The 24,422-nt window shown below is 47.6% G+C and overlaps 1 protein-coding gene across 2 annotated transcripts in view; it reads left to right on the top strand.

Moving 5' to 3' along the window:
• The first annotated feature begins 591 nt into the window (after positions 1–591).
• The window catches only part of NCK2 (NCK adaptor protein 2), a 115,089-nt gene continuing 91,258 nt past the window's right edge, over positions 592–24,422 (top strand). Inside the window, exon 1 of one of the 2 annotated variants that reach the window (XM_027555448.1) lies at positions 592–679. The gene's annotated coding sequence lies outside the window, so the exon portion shown is untranslated. Of the gene's footprint in view, positions 680–905; positions 1,018–24,422 lie in introns of those variants that run through there. The other variant, XM_027555447.1, reaches the window with a different exon arrangement.

Raw genomic sequence — 24,422 nt, 5'->3', positions numbered from 1 at the left:
GAACCCTGTGTCTTGCCCCTCCTCTTGGGTTTCAGTCTTCCAAGTGTGTTTACAGGTAAGCATGTGGCCAGGTGGCCGGACGGTCCCACCACCAATGACAACTCTTGGGACCTACATTCCTGCAGTTCCACCCAGGATTTCGCCCCGTGGGCGGGTTCGAGCTGGACACAGAGGCAGGCACATTGTGGTTTCCTCTTCTGCTTTTAAGAACTGCTTCCGAAGATAATGAGGGAGTCAAAAAGTGTCTGGTTGGGAAAGTAAATAGATACGAGGAAAATAAATAAAAATGCCCAGAAGCAACTACACAGAGGAAGTGACATTTTTCTGTAAGTCACTTTTCTGATGGACCGCAGGCCTGCTCCGCCGAGGGTGTCGTGGGAAGGCTTCCGGGAGAGGGGGCGGTGGCCAAGCCCCAGGGCGTCCTGATAAGAAAATCAAACAAAAAGGGGATGGACCGACCACCCGTCGGTCCTTCGAGGCCGGGTTGCTGCTGTTCTCGCCTCTCCCGTCTTCCTATTCGCTCCCGGGCGCGCAGGGTCGGAGCCGGGCCTCCCCTCCCCTCGGCGCCCGGCACGGCCCGGCCCGGCCCAGCGCAGGGTCCTCTGGGCCGGGCGGCGCCCGCGTTTGAGCCTCGAACCAGTCCCGGCGCCGCCCGAGCCGGGCCGCCGTGCGCGCCCAGGTGGGTCCCGGGCGGCGGGCGCGCGGGCCTGGGCGGCCCCGGCGGCGTCACTGGGCGGAGCGGAGGAGGACGAGGAGGAGGAGGAAGGGCGCGCGGCGGGCGCAGCCGGGAGGGGCGGGGGCGCCGCGGCGGGAGCGAGGCCGGAGCCGAGCGGGCCGGCGGGCGCGGGGCTCGGCGGCTGGGGTCGGCCGGGCCCGCGGGGTCCGCCCGGGCCGGAGCGTCGGCCGAGCGGCGGGAGGAGCGAGCGGCGCAGACAAAGAGCGGCGCCTGGGCGGGCGCAGGGCGGCAGCCGCCCGGGACCCGCGCTGTTGCCCCGGCCTCGGCGGGCGGCGCGCGAGGTAAGCAGGGGCCAGGGGCCGGGGCCCGGGGGTCGGGGCTCGGGGGCTGTGGCCCGGGCGGAGGCCGCCAACTTGGGCGGCTCGCGGAGTTGCGGGGCAGCCGGGGCGGGGCGCGCCGGTGCCGGAGCCGGGGCTGGGGGCCGGGTCCCTTGCGCGGCCTGGCCTCGCGGCCGCCGGCACCTCCGGCTCGCCCCCTCCCCGGGTCGGGCGGGTGGGGCAGGCCTGTGCGGTGGTCCCGGAGCGGGGACCGGGGAGGCCGGGCGCGCCTCCAGTAAGAACCGCGTGGATCGCCGGCCCCGCGCAGGCAGGACCGGGAGGCGAGCGCGGCCCGCACAACTTCTGGGATCGGGACTGTTGGCGACCCCGCGCGGAGCTGCTGTCACTTGGCGTCCGGGAGGCTTCCCGCGGCCCGGGGCGCTTCGTGCCCGGCTCCGCGTCCGACCGGGGATCGCCGGCCCCGGAAACAAAGTTTCTCACGATCGCGCTGCCCTGGTAGATTATTCTGGGCGATCGAACCACCCAGCGGTTCTGGAAGAATTCGGTGTGTGATTGTAGGCGTAGACGGTAACTCCCTCGTGAGAGCATTCGGCGTGGAGCGAGTGGGGGGCGTGATTGCAAAGCGCTTTCGTGTGTGGACCGAGGCGGTCGCCCTGAAAGGGTTGCGCGTGTGCCGGGGCTCTGGGGCTCACTGGCAGCTCGTCCGCGTGGGGACAAAGGGGGAGCCGGCGCGGGGCGACCTCTGGCACTCAGGCTAGGTCGGGTCCCCTGTGTTTGCCTTTGTTTATTTTGCCAACAGGTTTGGGGCTGAGCCTGGCAAGTTTGGGTATGCGCAGGGGATGAGCAGGCCTCAGCGTTGGGCCCGCGCAGGCCCACTCCTGCCCTTGACCCCACAGAAAGTGAACCCCCGAGAGGCTACGGGGTGTGGCCTGGGGATGGGGAACCCAAAGGTAGGGGAGTCCCGCCTGGTCCCGGCCCGGCTTCCTCCTCGGCTTCGCCGAAGGGATTTGGCAGGAATGAGAGTAATTTGGGGCGTGTTTTGTCCCTCTACATCAGGTATCGTTGGCAACAGGGCTTTTCAAGGCTAAAAGCGACTGAAAATGAAATCAATCTGGGTGCTTTGAATTATCACAGCAGACCTAAACTTTGTTTCCAAACACTGCCCTTAATTCATTTACCCGGTGTCCCCAGAGATTAATAAACGGGTAAATTAATAACAGGAATCGAGCCTGGGCCAAGGGTTTAGTAAATAGGAGGGCAGTGGTGAACAGGAGATGAAGTGAGTTCAACTGCAAGACTGAGCTGTCCATGTAGGTTTTTAGATGGTCTGAACAGGGATTTCCCCAGATGTGGGTGTTAACCATGATTCTGAAGCAGTGACCAGGAGGGAAAATCCTACATTGATGTTTCTCCTCTCCAGGTTGATTAGATGTAGTATTGATTGACGGAGAAGGCAATGGCAACCCACTCCAATACTCTTGCCTGGAGAATCCCAGGGACAGAGGAACCTGGTGGGCTGCTGTCTATGGGGTTGCACAGAGTCAGACACAATTGAAGGGACTTAGCAGCAGTATTGATTGAAGAAAGTGGCCAGATCTTAGTGGTCCTCTGGCTGCAGCTAGCTGAGGCTGAAATTGGAAACTTAAAGCAGTGGTAAGCTGGTGGTAACAAAGAGGCCTCATCTGGGCTCCAAGCTTCTCAGCTGTTCCCTAGACACATTGCGGGATTGGTCCTGGAAAATGGGATGAAGTTGGGTGGTGAATTGCATCCAGAGAACAGACTGACCCAGCACCTTCTCTCCCCACTTAAGGTGGGGCCTGATTAAGGTGATTTCAAGTAGCTGTGCTCACTTGTCAGGCTCTGAGGTTTTCTTTATCACATGCCTTGCACTTCAGGTCTCTCCATCTCTCATCTCTTGGAAGCTGTGATGTTTCCCAGCCTCTGTTGTTTGCATCAGGCAATGACTGAGATTTTCCAGCAAACGCATCATATGTACACAGTATTTGAGAAGTGCACTATTATCCATGTTAAACATACCCAAAATCTTTCTTGTGTGTATACAAACTGAATAACTTTTTTTTTTTTTTTAATTTTTCATTGCTCTGGGTCTCTCTTGTCACCCACTGCTTCCTCTTGTTGCAGAGCATGGGCTCTAGGCACACAGGCTTCAGTAGTTACTGTATGTGGGCTCCTCATTCAGTTGCTGCTCCTGGGGTGTAGAGCACAGGCTCAGTAGTTGTGGCACGTGAGCTTAGTTGCTCCACGGCATGTAGGATCTTCCTGGACCAGGGATCAAACCCGTGTCTCCTACATTGGCAGGCAGACTCTTTACCTCTAAACCACCAGGGAAGCCCTGGATAAAATACCCTAAAGTCTTCTTGATTGTCTGGAATGACCAGATTCTCTTCCTTGGTCACGTCAGTTGCCCCAACTGGATGAGGCTGTGTTACACCATTCTCCAGGAAACATGCATGCTTGTAACTACCCAGCATGGCCAACAGTGTGAGCCGAGGGCGAGGGCCACACATGTTTGTCCCACACGAAGAATGGAACTGAAGGCTGCTCCCTAGAACTGCATGGCAGGGCAGTGGACCATGCTTGGAAATCTAGTAAGCTGACTTTTCAAAAATGGACAGGAAACTCCCCACAGCTTGCGAAATTAATTTTCCCATCCAGATGAGTGGCAAATGGCACTTCCAAATGGTTTCTCTTTCCTCAAATGAGTGATGGAAACCCCATGTTTTCAGAGGCTCAAAGTGATACTGTGATGATATTGTTAAATGCTTAAGGCAGCTTAGAAGGACAGGACAGCCTTTTAACAGTTTTAAAAGTATGCAGCCAAAGTAAAAACAGTTTATTTCTTTAGGCCATTTTAGTGGCATTGTTTTGAAAATTAGACTGTTTTCTTCTCCTGCATTTCACTTTGAATGGATCCCAAAGTATGTCAGTTTCTGAAGGTGTAATTGACGTTCGTCAATTATAACTGCTTCCCTCTCCCTGCCCTAACAACACACACACAGGCATTTGTCATAGTCGGCCCTGTGGGTTCTTTGTGTTCTTTCCAGAAAATACTGATTGAGCTCGTGATTTTGAATTCTGAGTCTGTCAGTCATTAAGGCTCTAGGTTCATAAGGTTTTGTCCACAGTGCATCCAGGTCCAGACAATGGGGGGATTTGGTCTGGTGGCCTCTCTGAGAAGTTCTCTGTCCAATGAATCATTTATAGTCCTGAACCTAAAACTAAAAAAAAAAGAGAAAAGGCAAGATGAAAAACAAACCCAACTGCATAACCCCCTGGTGGGATGACTGAATATTTAACTTTTTCAATAGAGTGTCTGTGCATGTTAACCTGAACTGGAAACTCTGGGCAGAGCATTTGTTATCCTGACCGTGGGAAGCTGGTCATTTAGTGTCCTTTTCTTTTTATACCGTTTGTGTTTTTAAATGTTTTTAAGAAAAGAAGCTTCAAGTGCACTCAGAAGGGAAATATTGCAGTTTCTCTTTTTGAGACAGTTTTGGAAAGTGGGATGTTTTTGCTGGTCGGTGGTTAACGTAAACCTGAAATGCCGAAGTCGGATAAAAATAATAGATGCTCATGTTCCGATGATAGATTACAGTTTACCAATTACTTTCCCATTCACCACCATATTTAGTATTAAGAGAACTTGGGGACCTGGGCTCTGGCCCTGACGTCAGTGTGAGGACCTGGAGCCCAGGGACAGTGGCAGTGTGACAGAGCCCCCTGCCCTGCTCAGGAGGAGGAGGTGACCCCAAAAAGTGCTGGGTGAGGTGGTCCTGGGGAGGCTGTGGATCTGCCGGCAGGTCCCAACGAGGCCAAGTGTGTGGCCCCTGCCTGGCTGCTGGTGGGACCAGGGTCAGTAGGTGACCTCATGTCCTGGTTTCAGTGTCTGAGCCTTGTCGGCCTGGATGGTCTCTGTGGGTTGAAGGGCGCTTGTCCCGGTTTAGCGTATGCACGTCCACTCAGACTGTCCTCACAGATCCACAGACAGCATCAAAAGGAAGCTGATTTCTTGCCATTCTGGAGGCTGCAAAGTGATCATCAAAGTTCGGGCAGACTAGGTTCTCAGTGAGGCTCCGTTGGCCGCCTTCACTTTGTGTCCTCAGGTGCCTTGTATGTTTGTCCCTCTTCCTAGGAGGTCACTGCTTCTCTTGGGTTAGGGCCCCACCCTTCTGACCTTGTTGAACTTCAGTTGCTGCAGAGGTTCTGTCTCCAGATGAGTCACTTGGGTGGTGGGAGCTTCAACACTTGAGTATGGGGACAGTTCTGTCCACGACAGTCACTCTTCAAAACCAGGCTGATGATTTAAGGCATTTCATGGCTTCTGTCTCCCAAGTGCTTGAAGACACCACTGGGGCGGGAGAGGGGGGTGACAGATCAGTTTCCCTCACAAAGCCTCATACTGCTGTGGCAGGTGGGTGCCGGGCCCAGATGCTTCAGGTCTTGAGAGAGGACAGCCCTGACCAATGCCCTTTGTGGACATTTCCCCTTAGCCCATGTTGGCTCAGCTGCAGCATGGTTTTGGGACCAGGATCAGCATCAAATAGGAGCTATATGCAAGTATTGAATTTTGTGTGGAGACGAAGGCGTTTCCTGTGAATGGAACCCACGGCCCGGAGTATCACTGGGACTGCCCTGTGACTGTGGGTTCGCCGGGAGCCAGGCAGGTACAGGCGGGTTTGGTAATGTTCACTCCGATCACATGTGTGTTTCTGGCCAGGGCGAGCGTGAGCTGTTCCAGGTGGTCACCTGTGTGACCACAATTGCAAACCTGTCCATTCATGACTCACTCGGTCATTCAGGCGAATCATGCGACTTCTCCCCACTCATTTCCACCGGAAACTCTGAACATCTTGGCTGGGAGTACTATCTCCTGACCTGCCTGCCTGGGTTAATGTCCCTAGCATTGCCTCACTGTGTCATCCTGGATTCTCCCTCACTTCCCAGATCCCACATCTTATCAGTTTTACCTCTGAAGATCTCTTCCATCTGAGCCTGAGGTACTTACTCCTCTCTCACTGGCGCTGGCAGACCCCTCTGTTTACCACACTCGCCTGATCACTGCACCCTGGTACCCAAACCTGGCTGAGGTCCCAGCATTGGCTCTCCATTGCCCTCGGGTCAGTGTCACCAGTGCTCAGCATGGGCCTGCACCATGGGCTCCTCCCTGCTCCCCCAGCCTCTACGTATACCTCCCACCCCTGTACAAGGTGAGTGAAAGCCTGCTAGTTGTGATAACAGAATACCAGCGTTTATTGTCAGCTTATTTTTAAAGACTTGTGTACTTCGGGGCTGATTCATTGCTACCCTTGTAATAACAGCCTCGTGACACACAGAAGCTTTGTACCCCAAAACTCTGCTGGACCCTTCAGGAAGGAGGAGAAGCTGGGGCCAGAAATGCTATGTCTTTTTTAACATGGGGTATTTCCTGCAAACACCCCTTGAAGAAATCAATTGTTAAGAGCAGTGCTGTCCCCTTCAAATATACACATGTGAGTCACAGATGGGATTTTAAATGTCTGGTAGCCACACTGGACTCCCCAGGTGGCTCAGTGGGAAAGAATCTGCCTGCCAGTACAGGAGACAGGGGTTGGATCCCTGGGTTTGGAAGATTCCCTAGAGAAGGAAATGGCAACCCACTCCAGTCTTCTTGCCTAGAGAATCCCATGGACAGAGGACCCTGGGACAGTCCATGGGATCGCAAAGAGTGGGACATGAATGAGTGAATAAACAACAACAGTAACCACATTAAAGATGTAGGAAGAAACAAGCAAAATTAATTTTCACAATGTATTCTGTTACCCAGTAGAGCCACAGTACTTTTATTCCCAGTGTTCAACATAAAACCCTGTTAATGAGATGATGCATATTCTTCTGTTCATGTGCAGCCTGTGAAAGCCTGTGTGCATTCTTCATCTGTGGCATGCCTCTTCCCTCCCCACATTGGGGTGTTCACTGGCCCCCTGAGACCGGTGACTGTGTGGGAGAGCACAGGTCTGTACACTTTCATAATTCAAGCTTCATTTAGTCTGGGTTTTCCTAAGTTGAGATAGCTAAGAAGACATAGTGAGAGCAACCTGGAATCATAATCATGGTAATTATTATTCTTTAGCGGAAAGGTATAATCTCTGTCATGCTAAGGAAGACTGTAATATTCCATGTACTCATGCAAGTTTAGAATATAGAACCTGATTTGCTTACCTATAATCAGAATGCTTGTATATTTTACAAACGTTTTAAAATGTATTTTGAATTCTAGAGGTTAAATTACCAATGTGAAATAACTGTTTTGGGGTGTTAGTTTTCAGTGTACTTCTGATATATGTCAAATACTTAATTTCTAAGTACAGAATCTAAAGTCATAGTTTTTTTTTTTTTTTTTTTTAATATTTTTTTATGTATTTATTTTTGGCTGTCCTGGGTCCGTGTTGCTTCTCCAGCTTTCTCTGTCTTTGGTGCAAGGGTTTCTCATTGCAGCATCTTCTCTTGTTGCAAAGCACGGGCTCTAGGGCTCTGGGACTTAGTAGTTGCAGCACGTGGGCTCAGTAATTGCAGCTCCTGGGCTCTAGAGCACAGGCTCAGTAGTTGTGGCTCATGGGCTTAGTTGTTCTGAGACATGTGGGATCTTCCCAGACCAGAGATCGAACCCACGTCTCCTGCATTGGCAGGTGGACCCTTCACCACCGAGCCACCAGGGACGTCCTAAAATCATAGTACTTTAGGGATCATTAGGTTCTTCCCTAACACACACACATCACACACATTGTAGTGATGGTACTAACCATATTACACACAATATTAGCTCATTCAGTGCTCACAGAAGTTGAGTGTGGTTAGTTGCTGTGTTTCTCTTCAGAGATGAGAGTAGAGAGACCTAGCAGGTTAGGCTGCATAAGGTTCCAGAGCTGGTCAGCAGATCTGGAATTCAAACCTGTCTGATTGCTGAGGTTCTGCTTTTATCCCCTAAGCCAGACCACCATCTCTTCATTAAAAGAAAAGACATAAACAGAGCTGTAAACTTTTATGATGGTGTAGGACTGGAGAAACATGATGGAGAATCACAACAGTGGGTGGAGCTTGGGCGTCACTCATTCTGGACCTCTTATCAGCCCTGGACTCTGGAAGGACGTATGAGCAACCTCGGCTGCTCCAGTGGTCCTGGTGGGTGTGCTCTGGAGGTGGTGCAGCGGAGAGCATCCCCGGCCTTGCTGCTCCTCCCCCAGCCTGCCTCCTGAGAACCACAGGCCAGGGAGCCCCAGACGGACCCAGCTCAGAGCTGGGTCTCAGCTGTTCCGCCACCCACCCCAGCTCAGAAAGCTTCCAACTCAGATGGCTGGACCCACCCCACAGAGCGTCTTCAGGGGTGCCTGAGAATTTGCTTTTCTCATGAGTTCTCAGGTGCTCTGGAGTTTTGGAAGACTGCTGCTCCAAGGTCTTGGTAGGAACCTTGACATTGACTGTCATCTTAGGCGAGGCTTGTAGTACCAGACCATCCTAAACTTCCCCTTCTGTTGTCAGAGGACCCTTGTGGCCCTCTGTGCTGGGCAGCCTCCCTTAAGGGCAGATGGAACTGAGGTATAACTGAGAGTCTGGTTCTTTGCATATTAGCAGGTCAGAAAGGCCACGGTCTCCAATGGGCTGTAGGGCAGGCAGGTGCTCTTAATTCACAGGCTTAGATTTGCAGTCCAGCTGCTGATCCTGTGGCATGTTCCAGGAGGAGTAGCAGCAAAGATTTATTTACTTAAACAAGCTTAATAATTCTCCCAGCTGCGGTGGGGGCGGCCAGCTGGGGAGGAACCTTCCAAGAGGGAGAGATGGGCCTGAGATGCTTAGTAAGGCGCCAGTGGCTGACTCCTTGGACAAGCCCTTCAGCATCTGCATCCATCTTCCTTAAAGGATGTGCCTTAGTTTTGTAAGCCTGTGAGTTTTGGCTGAGCATTTAAGGATGTCTGCAAGTCAACAGGTATTTTAATGATGTTACTTGTGAGCCTGGCTAAAGAAGAAAAGAACAGTTCTCCATCCCTCTTTCCAGCTGGGTTTGTTTTTGTTGTTGTTGGACTTTTTTTTTTAAGAATTAATACAAGAGTTTAATAAGGTCACTGGATACAGACCGAAGTTATACAAATCAATACCCTACCAGTTATGTAACATTATAAAATATGATACATGAAAAGTACTCATTTTATTAGAAAAATGTTTCTAATAAAATATATATTATGCTTCATTAGAACACTAGCTGTGTTCATTTTAAGGACAGTCCCTTTAAAAGCTCATGTCCCTGTTTTCAAATGTGTGTGTGTTGGGGGTGGGGACACGCTGGATTGGTGATGATGAGCTCTCTTGTTACTCTGAGTGACGGGAATCAGTTTGGGGACATGGGTATTAAAAACCACAAGCTGCTTGAGTATTTTTAAGAGACCAAGAAATATCAAGGGATTCAGGGAGTTACTTTAGAAACAGTTTCTGGACATTGGATCTAGGTGAATAGTGAGTTTTCATCAAACTGCTTTTTTTTAAGGAACATATTTAGGAACAGAATCTAAAGACAGATATAAAAAAAGACTTTTCCTTTCTTTTGATTCTTTTCTGTGTATTTCATGTTTGTGTATGACTTCCCCACCCTGATGGTGCGACTTCAGTCACCTGCCTTCCTATCTGCACTCAGGTGGTTTTTCTTTAGGAGTACAGTTACCCCTGTCCATGGACCAGCCTGGCTTGTGTGTACAAGCTCTCCTTCCTTTATTCAGCCATCTCTGCTGCTTCATTTCCCTTCTTGGAGTCTCCTTCATAGGTCTGTTTCATGTGGTTCAGGAGATAAGACTCGGAAGTGACTATAAAGAAATTATCCTCTTTCAAAAAAAAAAGTAGGGGAAGGACAGCAGACCCTCTGCTGTTGTCATTGTCAGGCTGAGGGGGGCCTGCGTGGAACTGAGGCTCTGTTGAGGATCCCAGGTGAGGACTCTGGTGTTTAATTGTTGCTGCTTGAACTTGTCTGTGCCTTGCACCCCCAAGCTCAGGGCTGAGTGGGGGGAGGGGAGGGAAGGGTGCCCCGCTTTCTGGAGGAAGGAGATCCTCTTTTTCTTCACGTCTCAGATCACAGAGGGTTGTTATCATCAAGAGCAGAAAATGTTTCAGCATAGTGCATCTTCCCACAGTGCAACATAGTGCAAATTCCCACCTGTGGATTTTCCTCGCTGTTAGGTTTGAATTGAGAAATAAGTGATTCACTTTTGCAAATACAAAGTAAAAATACCTTTTCAAATGTTGATATTAAAAAAAGAAACTTGAGACTTGACCCACTACTCTTGTATATAAATTAGTGGTTCTCAGCTGGGGGTGGTTCTACCCTTCTGGACAATTGGCAGTGTCTGGGGACATTTTCCAGTTGTCCAGACTTGAGAGTGGTCCTGGTGTCCAGTGGGTCAAGGCCAGGGATACTGGCCCATCTTGGCAATGCACATTACATTCCCGACTTCAAAGGGTTAACTGCCCAACGATGTCAGTATTTCAGCAGCCTTATTTTAAGTGTGTACTGCTGTACTTGGCTTAAACCTTTCAGTTAATGGCTCACGTATTCTTTCATACAGTTGCCCTCTTGGAGATCATCCCTATCCCGTCATCCCCAGAATTTTTATAAACATGAAAAATAATGCCTATTTAGAAAGCTGAAGGCAAAAGGGGAAGGGGGCGGCAGAAGAAGAGATGGACAGATAGCATCATTGACTCAACAGACATGAATTTCAGCAAATGCTGGGAGATAATGAAGGACAGGGAAGCCTGGCGTGCTGCAGTTTATGGGGTCGCAAAGAGTCAGACACAACTTCCCAATTGAACAACAACAGAAAGCTGAAAAGTATGTATCTCTGCAGTTAAATATAAAAAGGAGAAACTTTAACTGACATATCATGGTTTATCTGTTGGTGGAAAAGTAGGGCATGCATTGTTCTTTAAATTTTCTACTTCCGTTTGGACCATAGAAATATGAAATGCTGATTTTGTAGGACGCATTAGGAAATCTAGCTGAACTGTGGTGACAACACATTCTCCTTAGAATATCCACTAAAAGGAAAGTGATGGGGTCCCTTATCAATTGCTTGTAGTAAGTAATTGATTTTCAGAGTTTGGTTTGGTGAAATACATCTATTTACTTAGGCTCAGCATCCTTACAATTGGTGATGGTCTACAGAGAAAAAATTCCTTTGTTATTACTAAAGTTTATTAGGTTCTAGGTTTAGCCTACTCTTCTTTGAGCGAGTCACATCTGTTAGCTTTTGAATGCTTTATTTCCTTTTTTGTAAGGTCTAAAATAAACCCTTCAGGGGAGAGAGAATGAAAATATCACAAATTAGACGTTATCCAGGGAAAAGGAAGGGAAAAATGATAATTTGGCTGTTAGTTTCTGAGTCTCAGGGTCTGGCTCAGGGCAGAGCTGCTTGTTAGCTGCCTGGTCTGGACTATGATATTCTGTGTACGTTTTCTTTTTTCTCTTATGAGCAGGTCCTGACTTGAGAAAGTCAGAGAAGCCTAGATATCCAGAGGGCGGCCAGTTAGAAGTTTTCTTGGCTTAATCTTGATCTGTTTTCTGTAAATCATTTCCTGTTGCCTTGCTCTTCCTTTTTGCTTGGTCGCCTCTTATCTGCTCTCTTCCTGTTCTGTTACCAGGATAAACACAGAATCAGCACTCAGGGCGTTTTTGAACTTTTCTTGGTGGAGGTGGTTAAGGTACAATGAGTCTTTTCTTTCCTTAGCCTCCCATCCTCGAGGGCACTGAGAAAGACCTCTGAGAGCGTCGTAGTAACTCTTTGGAAAGACCTCTTAGACAGTCATAGTAATAAGTCTTTGGACAAGCTTGGAAATTTGGCAGTGGTGTGCTGGCGGGCTGGGTAACACTGTGTGTTTCTAATTGTTGTGTGTCATTGTATCATTCACTTCTGACACTGGTGGAGGGAGCAAGTGTTACTTGGCCACCGTGGAGAGGGGCAGCTGAGGGGCACAGGGGACAGGGGTTGGCTGCAGGAGCCCTGCTGCCAGGTGATGCCCCAGCTCTGGAACTACAGATGCAGGACTTTTGTAGGGCTTTGCATTTACAGTATTGAAATCCCCTCCTTCCTCAAAATAAACCATTGGCCTGAATGCAGTAACGTCTTGACTTTTGATTATAAGTGTGTGCCAAGTCGCTTTAGTGGTATCTGACTCTATGGACTGTAGCCCACCAGGCTTCTCTGTCCTTGGGATTCTCCAAACAAGAATACTGGAGTGGGTTGCCATGCCCTCCTCCAGGGGATTTTCCTGACCCAGGATCAAACCTGTGTCTCCTAGGTCTCCTGCTTTGGCAGGCAGGTTCTTTACCACTAGCACCACCTGGGAAGCCCAATTATAACAGGGGCTGGATTAAAACAGCCTCATCCTGAACTTCATAAATAACTGGTCTAAATGTGAACTTGAAAGGTCTGGCTTCCTGTGAGCAGTAGAGGTACGCATGCTCTTTTCCACCTGCTAGTAGTTTTTTTTTTTTAATTAATTTGGCTGTATCGGGTCTCAGTTGTGGGACTCAGGATCTTTCACTGTGGTGCACAGACCCTAGCTGTGGTGCTGCATGGTCTTTGGTACCCCTCGGCATGTCGGATCTTAGTTCCTCCATCAGGGATTGAACCCCTGTCCCCTCGAATACTTAACTACTGGACCATCAGGGAAGCTGCTCGCCCCCCCCCTACACACACTGCTGGCTTGTCCAAGGTGCACAGCTCATTTCTAACTCCTCTCCACCTCTGTTTTGTGTTCTGGGAAGCAGAAGCTTAATTCTGATTTGTGTGTGTGTGTGTGTGTGTGTGTGCGCGCGCGCGCCTCTGTATACCCTGTTTAGGAATTGCAACTGTGCAGTTCCTTTTTCAAGAAGGGTCTTCAGAGCAGCCAGCCTGCATGGTAAACTGAAGATGCTGTTCCTTTTTTGTGAATCTGGCTGGAGGACCGCGTGTGTTGAGGACAAAGCTGGCTTCTGCATCCTGCTCTGACTCACAGATCAGATTACCCCCCAGTTTGTTGTCACTAAGTTGTTGAGTGGTGGCTGGAGAGGAGCTGTGGCAGGAGCTGCCAAAACACACAGGGGGACCATACAGACCTGCTCTCAGGGAGCTTGTCAGCCCAGCCTGGGTAACTTTACCCGTTCATGATTGACTCTCATCTCAGTTAACACGTTTCCAAGATGAGTGTCATGCCTCTGTGTGGGGTTCTGTGGGAGGTGCGAGGAATACCCATGCGAAGTCCCCAGGCCAGTTAATATTCATTTCAGATACCCCAGGGAGGGACTTCCCTGGTGGTCCAGTGGTTAAGGCTCCATGCTTCCACTGCAAGGATTGTGGGTTCAATCAACGGTAGGGGAACTAAGACCTCACATGTCTCAAAGCCCAGCAGAAAAATTTAAAAAAAAAAATTTTTTTTTTAAATAAAACATCAAATATTTCAGGGGGAGTGAGACAACCCTGAGACCATAGGGTGTCTGCTGAGCAGGGATTGTTTCACTTGCCCGTGGTAAAGCTCTGTGGTTGCTGTAGCTGGTCAGCACCCTGTCCTCCACCAACCACCCCTCTCCATCCACCCTTACTAGGATAGTGCTGTCATCCAGAGTCTGCTTGAGGCCATGCTGTCGGTTTACTTAGGATAAACAGATGGTTTTGGAGTCAACTAGTCCATAATTTGCAGATTATATAAACTCTGTTTACGTGTGATTTATTTGCTGAAGACTTTTATCTAAAAAAATAGCAAAACTACTTATTGCTGCTTTTAGTGGAATGCTGGGGTCAGGAAGCCCACTGATACTTCCAGTTCCCTTTTTTAAGTTGATAATGTTGTAAATGCAGTATGCCATTACATTTTAACCTAGGAAAGATTTATTTAGTCAAATAACTCCTTTGCCTGGATTCGTAATGAATACTGTAAGTCAGCCCGGATCAGGCATTTTGCAGGCTTGTTTTTTATCCTGATAGTCTGTTCAAAGTGTTTCTTTAGTTTGTTTCTTTTGAAATGTAAACTGTATTTTACTTCCTTATAGATTTTTTTTTAAATCTTTTTCAAATGCAGTGTTTCTATTTGTCGACCTCTGCTACATCTAGTACCAGATTGTTGTGCCCTGTTGACGGTAAGGTGGTGGACCAGTTTCTGTGTGTATGTTTAGCATCTGGAAATACTTGAATCCTTAGCATTCAAAACAATTCAAGTCACAATTAGTGATTTGTCTTTTTGTTTCACACTGAACCCGTTTACAGTTCCTTTCGCTTCTGATGAGGTGGATTAGTGTAAAATAGTTTTTGTGATATACTGTAATTAATTTGTGATACACTGTAATTAATGCTTAGTGTTTAAATAAACGTAATTTGAGAATAAAGAGAATTTAATTTGCAATACAGATTTTATGTTGCAATTTTAAAAATTGATTGGAATATATTGATTCCTGGCTCTCAGAGACCTTAACAGGAGAGAATTTAATGCATGCCAAATAATTTTTCTTGGGTCTTGTTCAAGGGAGCAAGATCTTTTGTTTATCAGTTCGTGTATTTATTATTTTACACTTTGTAGTACATTTATTGTTTTATTTATAGAAGCACACACAGATATTCTCTGAAGAACAAGAGTTGTACAAAAATTCAACCATATAATTATTCTATTGTGTTAAACTAATCAGTAAGTGTGTTTACGGAGAAGGCAGTGGCACCCCACTCCAGTACTCTTGCCTGGAAAATCCCATGGACAGAGGAGCCTGGTTGACTGCAGTCCATGGGGTCTCTAAGAGTTGGACACGAATGAGTGACTTTACTTTCACTTTTCATTTTCATTCATTGGAGAAGGAAGTGGCAACCCACTCCAGTGTTCTTGCCTGGAGAATCTCAGGGTCAGGGGAGCCTGGTCGGCTGCCGTCTATGGGGTCGCACAGAATCGGACACGTCTGAAGCGACTTAGCAGCAATAGCAGCAGCAACAAGTGTGTGTATCTCCTTCTGTTGAGTACAGTTTTTTTTAACTTTTCCAAAGTACACTTTGTAATTGTTCAAAGGTATTCACATTATGCTTTGCATGTATGGATTTATATATAGTATGTATAGTTGTTTAGTTGCTCAGTTGTGTCTGACTCTTTACAACCCCATGGACTGTAGCCCGCCAGGCTCCTCTGTCCAGGGGATTTTCCAGGCAAAAATACTGGAGTGGATTGCCATTTCCTTCTCCAATAATGTGTACAGTACATATATATTTAAAAATAAACCTTTAATTTTAGAAAAGACTTAGATTTATAGAAAAATTCCAAAGAGAGTATAGAGTTTCCACAACCACCATCCCGTCCCCACTGTAAATAGCATCTTCCATTATTCTGGTACATTGGTTGTTAACCAAAGTCCATACTTTTTTGGATTTTCTTAATTTTTCCTTAATGTTCTTCTCTTGTGCCCCAGAATCCCATCGTGGAAACCACACTGCTTTTACTCGTGGTGTGTCCTGAGGCTCCCTTGGCTGTGACAGTTTCTAGATTTTGCTTGTTCTGATGGCCTTTTCAGTGTTGAGGAGGACCACCAGTCAGGTGTTTTGTGGAATGCTCCTCAGTTGGGGTCTGTCCAGTGTTTTTCTCATGATTGAACTGGGCTATGGGCTGTTGCATCTTGTCAGGGTGCATGGTATCATCGAGGCTTATCCCCACTGACCCTGAACCCCCGGCTGAGGTTGTGTCTGCCAGGCTGTCTACTGTGGGTCCTCTGAGGGGTGACCGGGTACTTCCCTGTCTATATTGAAGTCTTGGGAAGGAAGCCTGATGCCCTCGGAGGTCCGGTGGAGGGAAATGGGGTCACATTCATGAACCCTGCCCTGGACATGTCAGTCAGGACCAGAAGAGGGAAGTCCTTTGGGCCAGGTTCATCTGAAATGTTTTCTTTTTCCATGTTATTGTAATAGATATTTTGTTTTTTATTATTAGAGGAAAATTGCTTTACAATGTTGTGGTTTCTGGCATATGACAATATGAACCAGCCATAATTAAACACATATTCCCTCTTGAGCACCCTCCGTTCCCCCATCCCACTCCTCTAGGTTGCCACAGAGCACCAGGCTGAGCTCCCTGCACATGTGTAAGAGCAAGTGAGAGTGTGTGACAGAATGTCTGTGGACTTTGTCCAGTTTGGGCAAATAAAAACCAGCAGATCTTCCTGGTTTCGGCACACGCCCGATCCTTGGTGCTCTGAGACGGACTCTTGGGTCCTTTGGAGCCATCCTGTGCTCAGGCGGACCCCTGGTAGGATGGGGGCCTGAAATCATTCTTCTGAGGGAGGAAGTGCTCTGTGGTGATGGTGCTCCCGCTGAGATCTCAGCCCAGAGCAGGTGTGCTCCCTCTGAGGATTCAGCCTCTCGGGTGGCCCCTACCACCTGCCCAGTTGCCCTGGTACAGCTCCAGGTGTGCGTGCCAGTAGGTGTGGGCCTGGGAGCTGGCTTGGGGAGGGCTGATCAGGGGAATGACCTTTCTCTTGGGTACAGAACAGGTCAGGGTTAAAGGCAGCAGCCTATTTCACTTTCCTGTTTGTCCCTCCCCTGCCCCCTAGTGATGGTATGATTCTGGGTAGGGGTGGTGGAAGGCCCCTTGTGGGGACTCGACTTACCCTTCTGCCCTCCCTAGAGCTACTCTGATTAGAGAGAATCACTTACATTTATTCACATAAATATAACCTATATTGGTGCATTTTGTTCATTAAAATTGACTGCAAATAAGCATCTACAGTGACCTTTTTGGGTGTTATTTTCTTTAAGTCCATGCCTCTGTGTTAAAGTATAATTTACAATTTCCATTTTGACCTGTGGGTTTCTGAAAATTTTTTAAACCCTTTTTCTGAGTTTTTGCTTTGACCGACATTGTTTCTGTGAGTGTCGGCGTTTGTGCGCAGAAGAATCATGACCATGAGGGCTCCCACTTTGTTGGAAGCATTTAAGGAACTGGCTGGTCTTGGTTTTCTTCCTGGCAAGTCTGCTGGAAGCATCCTTCCTGTGTAAGAGCAGGGGTGCACAAGGTGATCTCTTCCGCTTGGTGGAAGAAGCCTTGCCAGATTCCGGAAGCAGGCAGCAGGTGGGTGGCAGAGCGTCGGCCCCAGGGGGCTGGTCCAGCTGCCTCCGCACCTCCTGTTACAGCAGCACAGGGGCCTCTGCTCTGATGGGTCCCTCTGCAGCCCCACCTGAGTCTGAAATCTAGGAATTTGTTGAATCTGACGGCCCCAGTTCACGACATCCTGTGACATTCTGAGTGGTTCTCCAAAGTCGTTCTTAACCCAGGGGCCCTGCCCAGAGAGGATGGACTTTAGGAAGCCTATGACCTTGGGGTGAAAAACTCACATTTCTATCTTCATTGGCTATTAGCTGAAATTGTGTTTCTTTCCATTGGGATTGTACACAGCACAACCTCAATTCACGGCCTTCAGAGAAAGAACTGGGGCTTTTCTATCACCTTGTGGTGGGTGCAGACAGGTTGGGATTCAGGCTGCTCTCATCGTCCTTTATTACACCTGCCAGACCCTCTGGGTCAGTGTATTAATAAAGGAGCACATGTTACTATAAGGGCTTCCCTAATGACTCAGTGGTAAAGAATCTGCCTGCAATGCAGGAGATGGAGGTTCAATCCTGGGTTGGGAAGATATCCTGGTCAAGGGGATGACAACCCACTCTAGTATTCTTGCCTGGAGAATCCCATGAACAGAGGACCCTGGTGGGCTACGGTCCGTGGGGTTGCAAAGAGTCAGACGCGACTAAGCCCGCACGCATGTGTTTCTATGTCTCTAGTTCTTCTTTTTAAATAATACTTCAGTAACTGTCTTTTAATACAGTTGCATAAAATGAAAACCATTTCAAAGCATCCTGAGAAGGAGGGCCTGAGCCTCTTCTCCTGATGTGGGATGGGGTGTGTGGCAGGGGGAGGGGCCAGGCTGATGGGTCTTGGGTGCTGTCTTGTCTGATGTTGGAACTGCTGGGACCTAGGCTTTGGGCCAGAGATGGTCCACACAGGCATTGTAGAATGTAATTTAATTTTACTGCCTCATGGAACTCCCTCTAGTCATGGAGTGCATATCTAGAATCTGCCTGCAATGCAGGAGATGCGGGTTCTATCTCCCCCTCAGTGCATGTCATAAAATCCCTTGCCTATAAGAAAAATCCAAAAATAATTTTAAATTCAATAAAAAGCCTAATCGTTGCTTTTGTAAATTTATTTAAATTGTTATAGTGGGAAGGTATATATCAGTTTATTATCTAAAAAAGCTAAAGTAACTAGTGTTGTGAGGTTTATGTTGATTTACTATTCTAGTGTTTGGTTTGCATTGTGGATTTGGGACTTAGAGATTTGTAGTAACTTCTGGTATCAGGAAAATGTCACTGACTTTTAAAAATTTCTTGCATGAAAGAGTTGGACTTTCTGGTTCTCAGGGGTTACAGCAAAATGGTCCTTGGAGTTTTTGACCTTGTATTTAGAAGAAATATTTTATAAAATTAGAAGTATTTTGGGAAAGGTTTGGGCTTCCCTGGTGGCTCAGACAGCAAAGAATCTGCCTGCAATGCAGGAGACCTGGGTTCAATCCTGGGTCGGGAAGATCCTCTGAAGAAGGGAATGGCTACGTCAGTATTCTTGCCTGAAGAATTCCATGGACAGAGGATTCTGTAGGCTACAGCCCATAGATTTGCAAAGAGTGGGACACGACTGTGCAATGAACACTTTAACTTTCATGTTACAAAATTAGAAATAGTTGGGGAAAAGAGTTGGAACATGGAGCTGTAAATGCCAGCTGCTGGGTGGTGTGGAGGAACCTTCCTCAAGCCTGAACAAGGCAGTGACAACCACTGATATTTACCTAACATTCCATCTGCTGCGTCTGATCTGATCTTCTCTGCGCCCCTGCGGGCTGCCTCATCCCTGTGTAAACAGGGAGTTTATCCAAGTGCAGTCCTGGCAGACTCTCTGGAGCATTTTTCTGTGTGGGTGTGTTATACGTGAACTTGTGTGTGGTGGCCCTTGGCAGTGGCTGGCTGGGTGTCTTTGCTGGACAGGTGAGTTGGGGGCAAACGTCTGCATCTCTGATGCACCCCCAGGGCTTGGTGGGCTGTGGGCTGCCAGGACCACATCCCTGAGGGCGCCATCCTGCTGTGCCTCCAGCTCCTGGCTGCCCCCCTCCCTGGGAGCTGGATGATCATGGTCAGTTGCTCTGGTCTCCCCAGGGGGATTTGTGACACTGACAGGTAACAGTCTGAAAGTGCAGGCTGAACACACACATGCTGAGTAAGACCTGGTATTCGGAGACTTATCTTTTCTGGTACTCCTCTTTTTTGTGGGATTTCTTTTATTAATCAAGGCAACATGCTAACTCTTCTTAAAAAAATTGTTTTCATTTTTTTATTTGGCTGTGCTGGGTCTTAGTTGTGGGACACGAGCTCTTTAATTGCAGTATATGGGATCTAGTTCCCTGACCAGGAATTGAACCCAGGCCCTGCATTTCTTGGGCTCCAAAATCACTCCAGATGGTGCCTGCAGCTATGAAATTAAAAAACATTTGCTCCTTGGAAGGAAAGTTATGGCAAACCTAGATGGTATATTAAAAATCAGACACATCACTTTGCTGACAAAGGTCCGTTTAGTCGTGAACGAATATACAAATGTAAAAGTTGGACCATAATAGCTAAGTGCCAAAGAATTGATGCTTTCAAACTGTGGTGCTGGAGAAGACTCTTGAGAGTCCCTTGGACTGTAAGAAGATCAAACCAGTCAACCCTAAAGGAAATCAACCCTGAATGTTCATTGGAAGGACAGAAGCTGAAGCCCCATTTCTTTGGCTACCTGATGTGAAGAGCCGACTCATTGGAAAAGACCCTGTTGCTGGGAAAGACTGAGGGTAGTAGAAGAAGGTGACAGAGGATGAGATGGTTGGATGATGGCATCATCTACACAATGGACATGAGTTTGAACAAACTTTGAGAGATAGTGAAGGACAGGGGAGTCTGGCGTGTGTCAGTCCGTGGAGTCGCAAGGAATTGGACATGATGAACAACAGCAGCAACAAGTGTTAATGATCCTATTGGCTTTATTCCCTGATTCATGTGTCAGGCAGCTTTCCATCAGTAGACAGAGGAGTCCTGGGGAGCTGGACAGAATGAAGGACTTTATGGGCAAAAGGGAGCAGAGACCAGGAGGTCAATTTGGACAGAGTGGGTTGGTTATTAAGGTCATTATTAAGGTCATTATTAATTATTAAGGTTATTAAGGTCACAGGTTGGTTATTTCCTGTGTGGAACGGACAGCAGGGGTCTGCCAGTCAGGTGACCTCACTAGTGCTGGTCACATGATCCCTGATGGACTGAGTTCAGATTCTGTTTGTGGGAGAGTGGAAACTGTATTAAGTCTCCACTTGGTGATGTGGGGCTTACACTAGGTGATTCCACTTCAGGACCATGCTCTTGTTTTTAATAGCATAGAGCAGGGGTTGGCAAACTCTGACCCTGGCGCCAAACCCACTCCCCACCTGGTCTTGTGAGTGGTCATATTAGGACCTGCCCCGGCTCGGCCATTTACACGTGGTCTGTGGTTGTCTTCCTGATTCCAGGCAGGGCTGAGTCATTGCCTTAGAAACTAACTCCCAAAGCCTGAGATATTTATCTGGTCCTTTTCCAGAAAAAGTCCACCCACCCTGTGTACCAGGAGACAGGGAGGTGAGGTGAGATTGGAGGTCTTCCTCTGTCACTTTGCTGGTAGGAGCCCAGCGCTTTTTCCTGTGATAAGAGACAGGGATGCTTGTCACTGCGGGGGGTGGTAGGGTAGGGATGTGGAGGGGTTGGGGGAGTGGGGTTGGGGTGAAACTGCCCCACAAGCCTGGGGGGTTCCAGCACATCACCTACAAACACTGAATCCATATCAGCACCTCTCCGTATGTTACCCAGAGCCTCCCATCCTGGTAGCCACTTTCTTTCTACATGTTAAGATTGGAGATGCCTACAGGATTCCAGGCTCTGAATTTTCAGAAATGAAGGCATTTAAAAATAGCGCCACACACACACACACACACACACACACACACACACTCACTCACTCACTCAGTCACTCATTCACTAGAACTGTAATATAAGCTGCAAACATGAGCTAAGTACCTGTGCTCAGTCATGTCCGACTCTTTACAATCCCATGGACTGTAGCCCACCAGGCTCCTCTGTCCATGGGATTTTCCAGGCAAGAGTACTGGAGTGGGGTGCCACTGCCTTCTCTAGGGTATCTTCCCAATTCAGGAATGGAACTCAGGTCTCTTGAATCTCCTGCATTGGAAAGTGGGATCTTTATGACTGTGCCACCTGGGAACTTTAAATTTTTAGTAATCCCATTAAGAAAGCAGAAAGATATTAATTTTTGTAATGTATTAATTTAGCTAGCACAGTATCATTTTAGCTTATAAAAATGGCTAGTGGGATTGGTGATTTTTACATTATTGTGTGTGTGTGTGTGTGTTTTTCTTTTTCAGTCTCGTCTCTGGGACCTGGTGAGACCCTAGAGCAGGACACGGCAGACTGACTGCATCTTAGCGTTAAGTGGCCATATGACCAGAGGCTAGAGAATGGATGGGTCTCATGTTTTCTGATACCAGCTGTGTGTTCTGTAATTTAGTTGAATTCTGATACCAGCCAATAGAGGTTGGTGCTATCAGTTCAGTTCACTCACTCAGTCATGTCTGACTCTACGATCCCATAAAGCATGCCAGGCTTCTCTGTCCATCACCAATTCCTGGAGCTTGCTCAAACTCATGTCTGTCATGTCGGTGATGCCATCCAACCATCTCATCCTCTGTTGCCCCCTCTCCTCCTGCCTTCAATTTTTCCCAGCATCAGGGTCTTTTCCAGTGAGTCAGTTCTTCGCATCAGGTGGCCAAAGTTGAAGCTTCAGCTTCAACATCAGTCCTTCCAATGAATAGTCAGGACTGATTTCCATTAGGATGGACTGGTTGGATCTCCTTGCAGTCCAAGGGACTCTCAAGAGTCTTCTCCAACAGTTTAAAAGCATCAATTCTTCGGCACTCAGCTTTCTTTATGGTCCAACTCTCACATCCATACATGATTACTGGAAAAACTATAGCTTTGACTGTATGGACCTTTGCTGGAAAAGTAATGTTTCTGCTCTTTAATATGCTGTCTAGGTTGGTCATAGCTTTTCTTCCAAGGAGTAAGTGTCTTTTAATTTCATGGCCGCACTCACCATTTGCAGTGATTTTGGAGCCCAAGAAAATAAAGTGTATCGCTGTTTCCATTGTTTCCCCATCTATTTGCCATGAAGTGATGGAGATGGATGCCATGATCTTAGTTTTTGAATGTTGAATTTTAAGCCAGCTTTTTCACTTTCCTCTTTCGCTTTCAGCAAGAGGCTCTTCAGTTCTTCTTTGCTCTGTGCCATAAGGGTGGTGTCATCTGCATATCTGAGTTATTGACGTTTCTCCCGGCAGCCTTGATTCCAGCTTGTGCTTCATCCAGCCCGGCATTTCACATCATGTACTCTGCATATAAGTTAAGTAAACAGGATGACAGTATACAGCCTTGATGTACTCCTTTGCCAATTTGAAACCAGTCTGTTGTTCCCTGTCTGTTTTTCCATGTTCAGTTCTAACTCTTGCTTCTTGACCTGCATACAGATTTCTCAGGAGGCAGGTAAGGTGGTCTGGTATTCCCATCTCTTGAAGAATTTTCCACAGTTTGTGGTGATCCATAGTCAAAGGCCTTAAAGTAGTCAATGAAGGAGAAATAGATGTTTTTCTGGAATTTTCTTGCTTTTTCTATGATCCAGTGGATGTTGGCAATTTGATCTCTGGTTATTCTGCCTTTTCTAAATCTAGCTTGAACATCTGGAAGTTGTTGGTTCATGTTCTGTTGAAAGCTAGCTTGGAGAATTGTGAGCATTACCTTGCTAGCATGTGAGATGAGTGCAGTTGTGTGGTAGTTTGAACATGCCTTGGCATTGCTTTTCTTTGGGATTGGAATGAAAATTGACCTTTTCCAGTCCTGTGGCCTCTTTTGAGTTTTCCAAATTTGCTGGCATATTGAGTGCAGCACTTACAGTATCATCTTTTAGGATTTGAAATCATTCAACTGGAATTCCATCACCTCCACTAGCTTTGTTTGTAGTGATGCTTCCTAAGGCCTACTTGACCTCACACTCCAGGATGTATGCCTTTGGTGAGTGATTGTACCATCATGGTTGTCTGGGTCAGTAATCTTTTTTGTATAGTTCTGTGTGTTTTTGCCACCTCTTCTTAATCTCTTCTGCTTCTGTTAGGTCCATACCATTTCTGTCCTTTATTGAGCCCATCTTTGCGTGAAATGTTCCCTTGGTGTCTCTAATTTTTTTAAATAGATCTCTAGCCATTCCCATTCTATTGTTTTCCTCTATTTCTTTGCACTGATCACTGAGGAAGGCTTTCTTATCTCGTCTTGTTATTCTTTGGAACTCTGCATTCATATGGGTATATCTTTCCTTTTCTCCTTTGCCTTTAGCTTATCTTCTTTTCTCAGCTATTTGTAAGGCCTCCTCAGACAATCATTTTGCATTTCTTTGTCTTGGGGATGGTTTTGATCTTGGCCTCTTGTACAAACCTCTGTCCATAGTTCTTCAGGCACTCTGTCTATCAGATCTAATCCCTTGAATCTATTTGTCATTTCCACTGTATAATTGTAAGGGATTTGATTTAGGTCATATCTGAATGATCTAATGTTTTCCCTACTTTCTTCAATTTATAGGTCGACCCTATAGATGAAGGGCTTAGTAGATGGCAGGGGTTGAGTCTGGACCCTGCTATGCTTCTGACCCACTAGCTATAATTTCGGGGTTCCCATGACCCTCCTCTTCAGGTTTGAGAATTTATTATAATGACACAGGGTCAGGGAGGCACTTTATTGTCAATGGTTTATTGCAAAAATACATCTCAGCAGCAGCCAGAGGGAAGAGGGGCACAGTGTTGTGGTGCTGGCTGGGGGTCAGTGATGGTGAGGCAGAGTATAGGCACCCTCTCTGGGCACACAGCCCTCCCAGCACAGCAGGGTGTTGGCCAACCCATGGGCACCTAGATCTGGTTCTGGAGTATTCATAGCCCAGTCTCCAGCCCCCTCCTCACCCTGGTGTCCCACCTTCCAATCTCAAGGTTGGTTTTTCCTGGCCAGGCCCCATGCTCAACTATGGGTGGTGGGAGAGGGCAGCCTTGGGCCACTTCATCAGCATCAGCTTGGGTGTGGCGTAGGAGCTGGTTATCAGTAACCAGAGACACCCCCATGACTGAGGACATGCCCACCTTCAGGGGGTCCGTGCTGGGACCAGGCCACGCATGCGTTTGAGCGATGTGAGGATGCCCCGCGCTGCTTCCC

The sequence above is a fragment of the Bos indicus x Bos taurus genome, chromosome 11 (assembly GCF_003369695.1).
Source record: "Bos indicus x Bos taurus breed Angus x Brahman F1 hybrid chromosome 11, Bos_hybrid_MaternalHap_v2.0, whole genome shotgun sequence".
Lineage (NCBI taxonomy): Eukaryota > Metazoa > Chordata > Mammalia > Artiodactyla > Bovidae > Bos > Bos indicus x Bos taurus.
The sequence above is the reverse complement of the archived record's forward strand: the minus strand, read 5'-3'. Positions and strand labels throughout refer to the sequence as shown.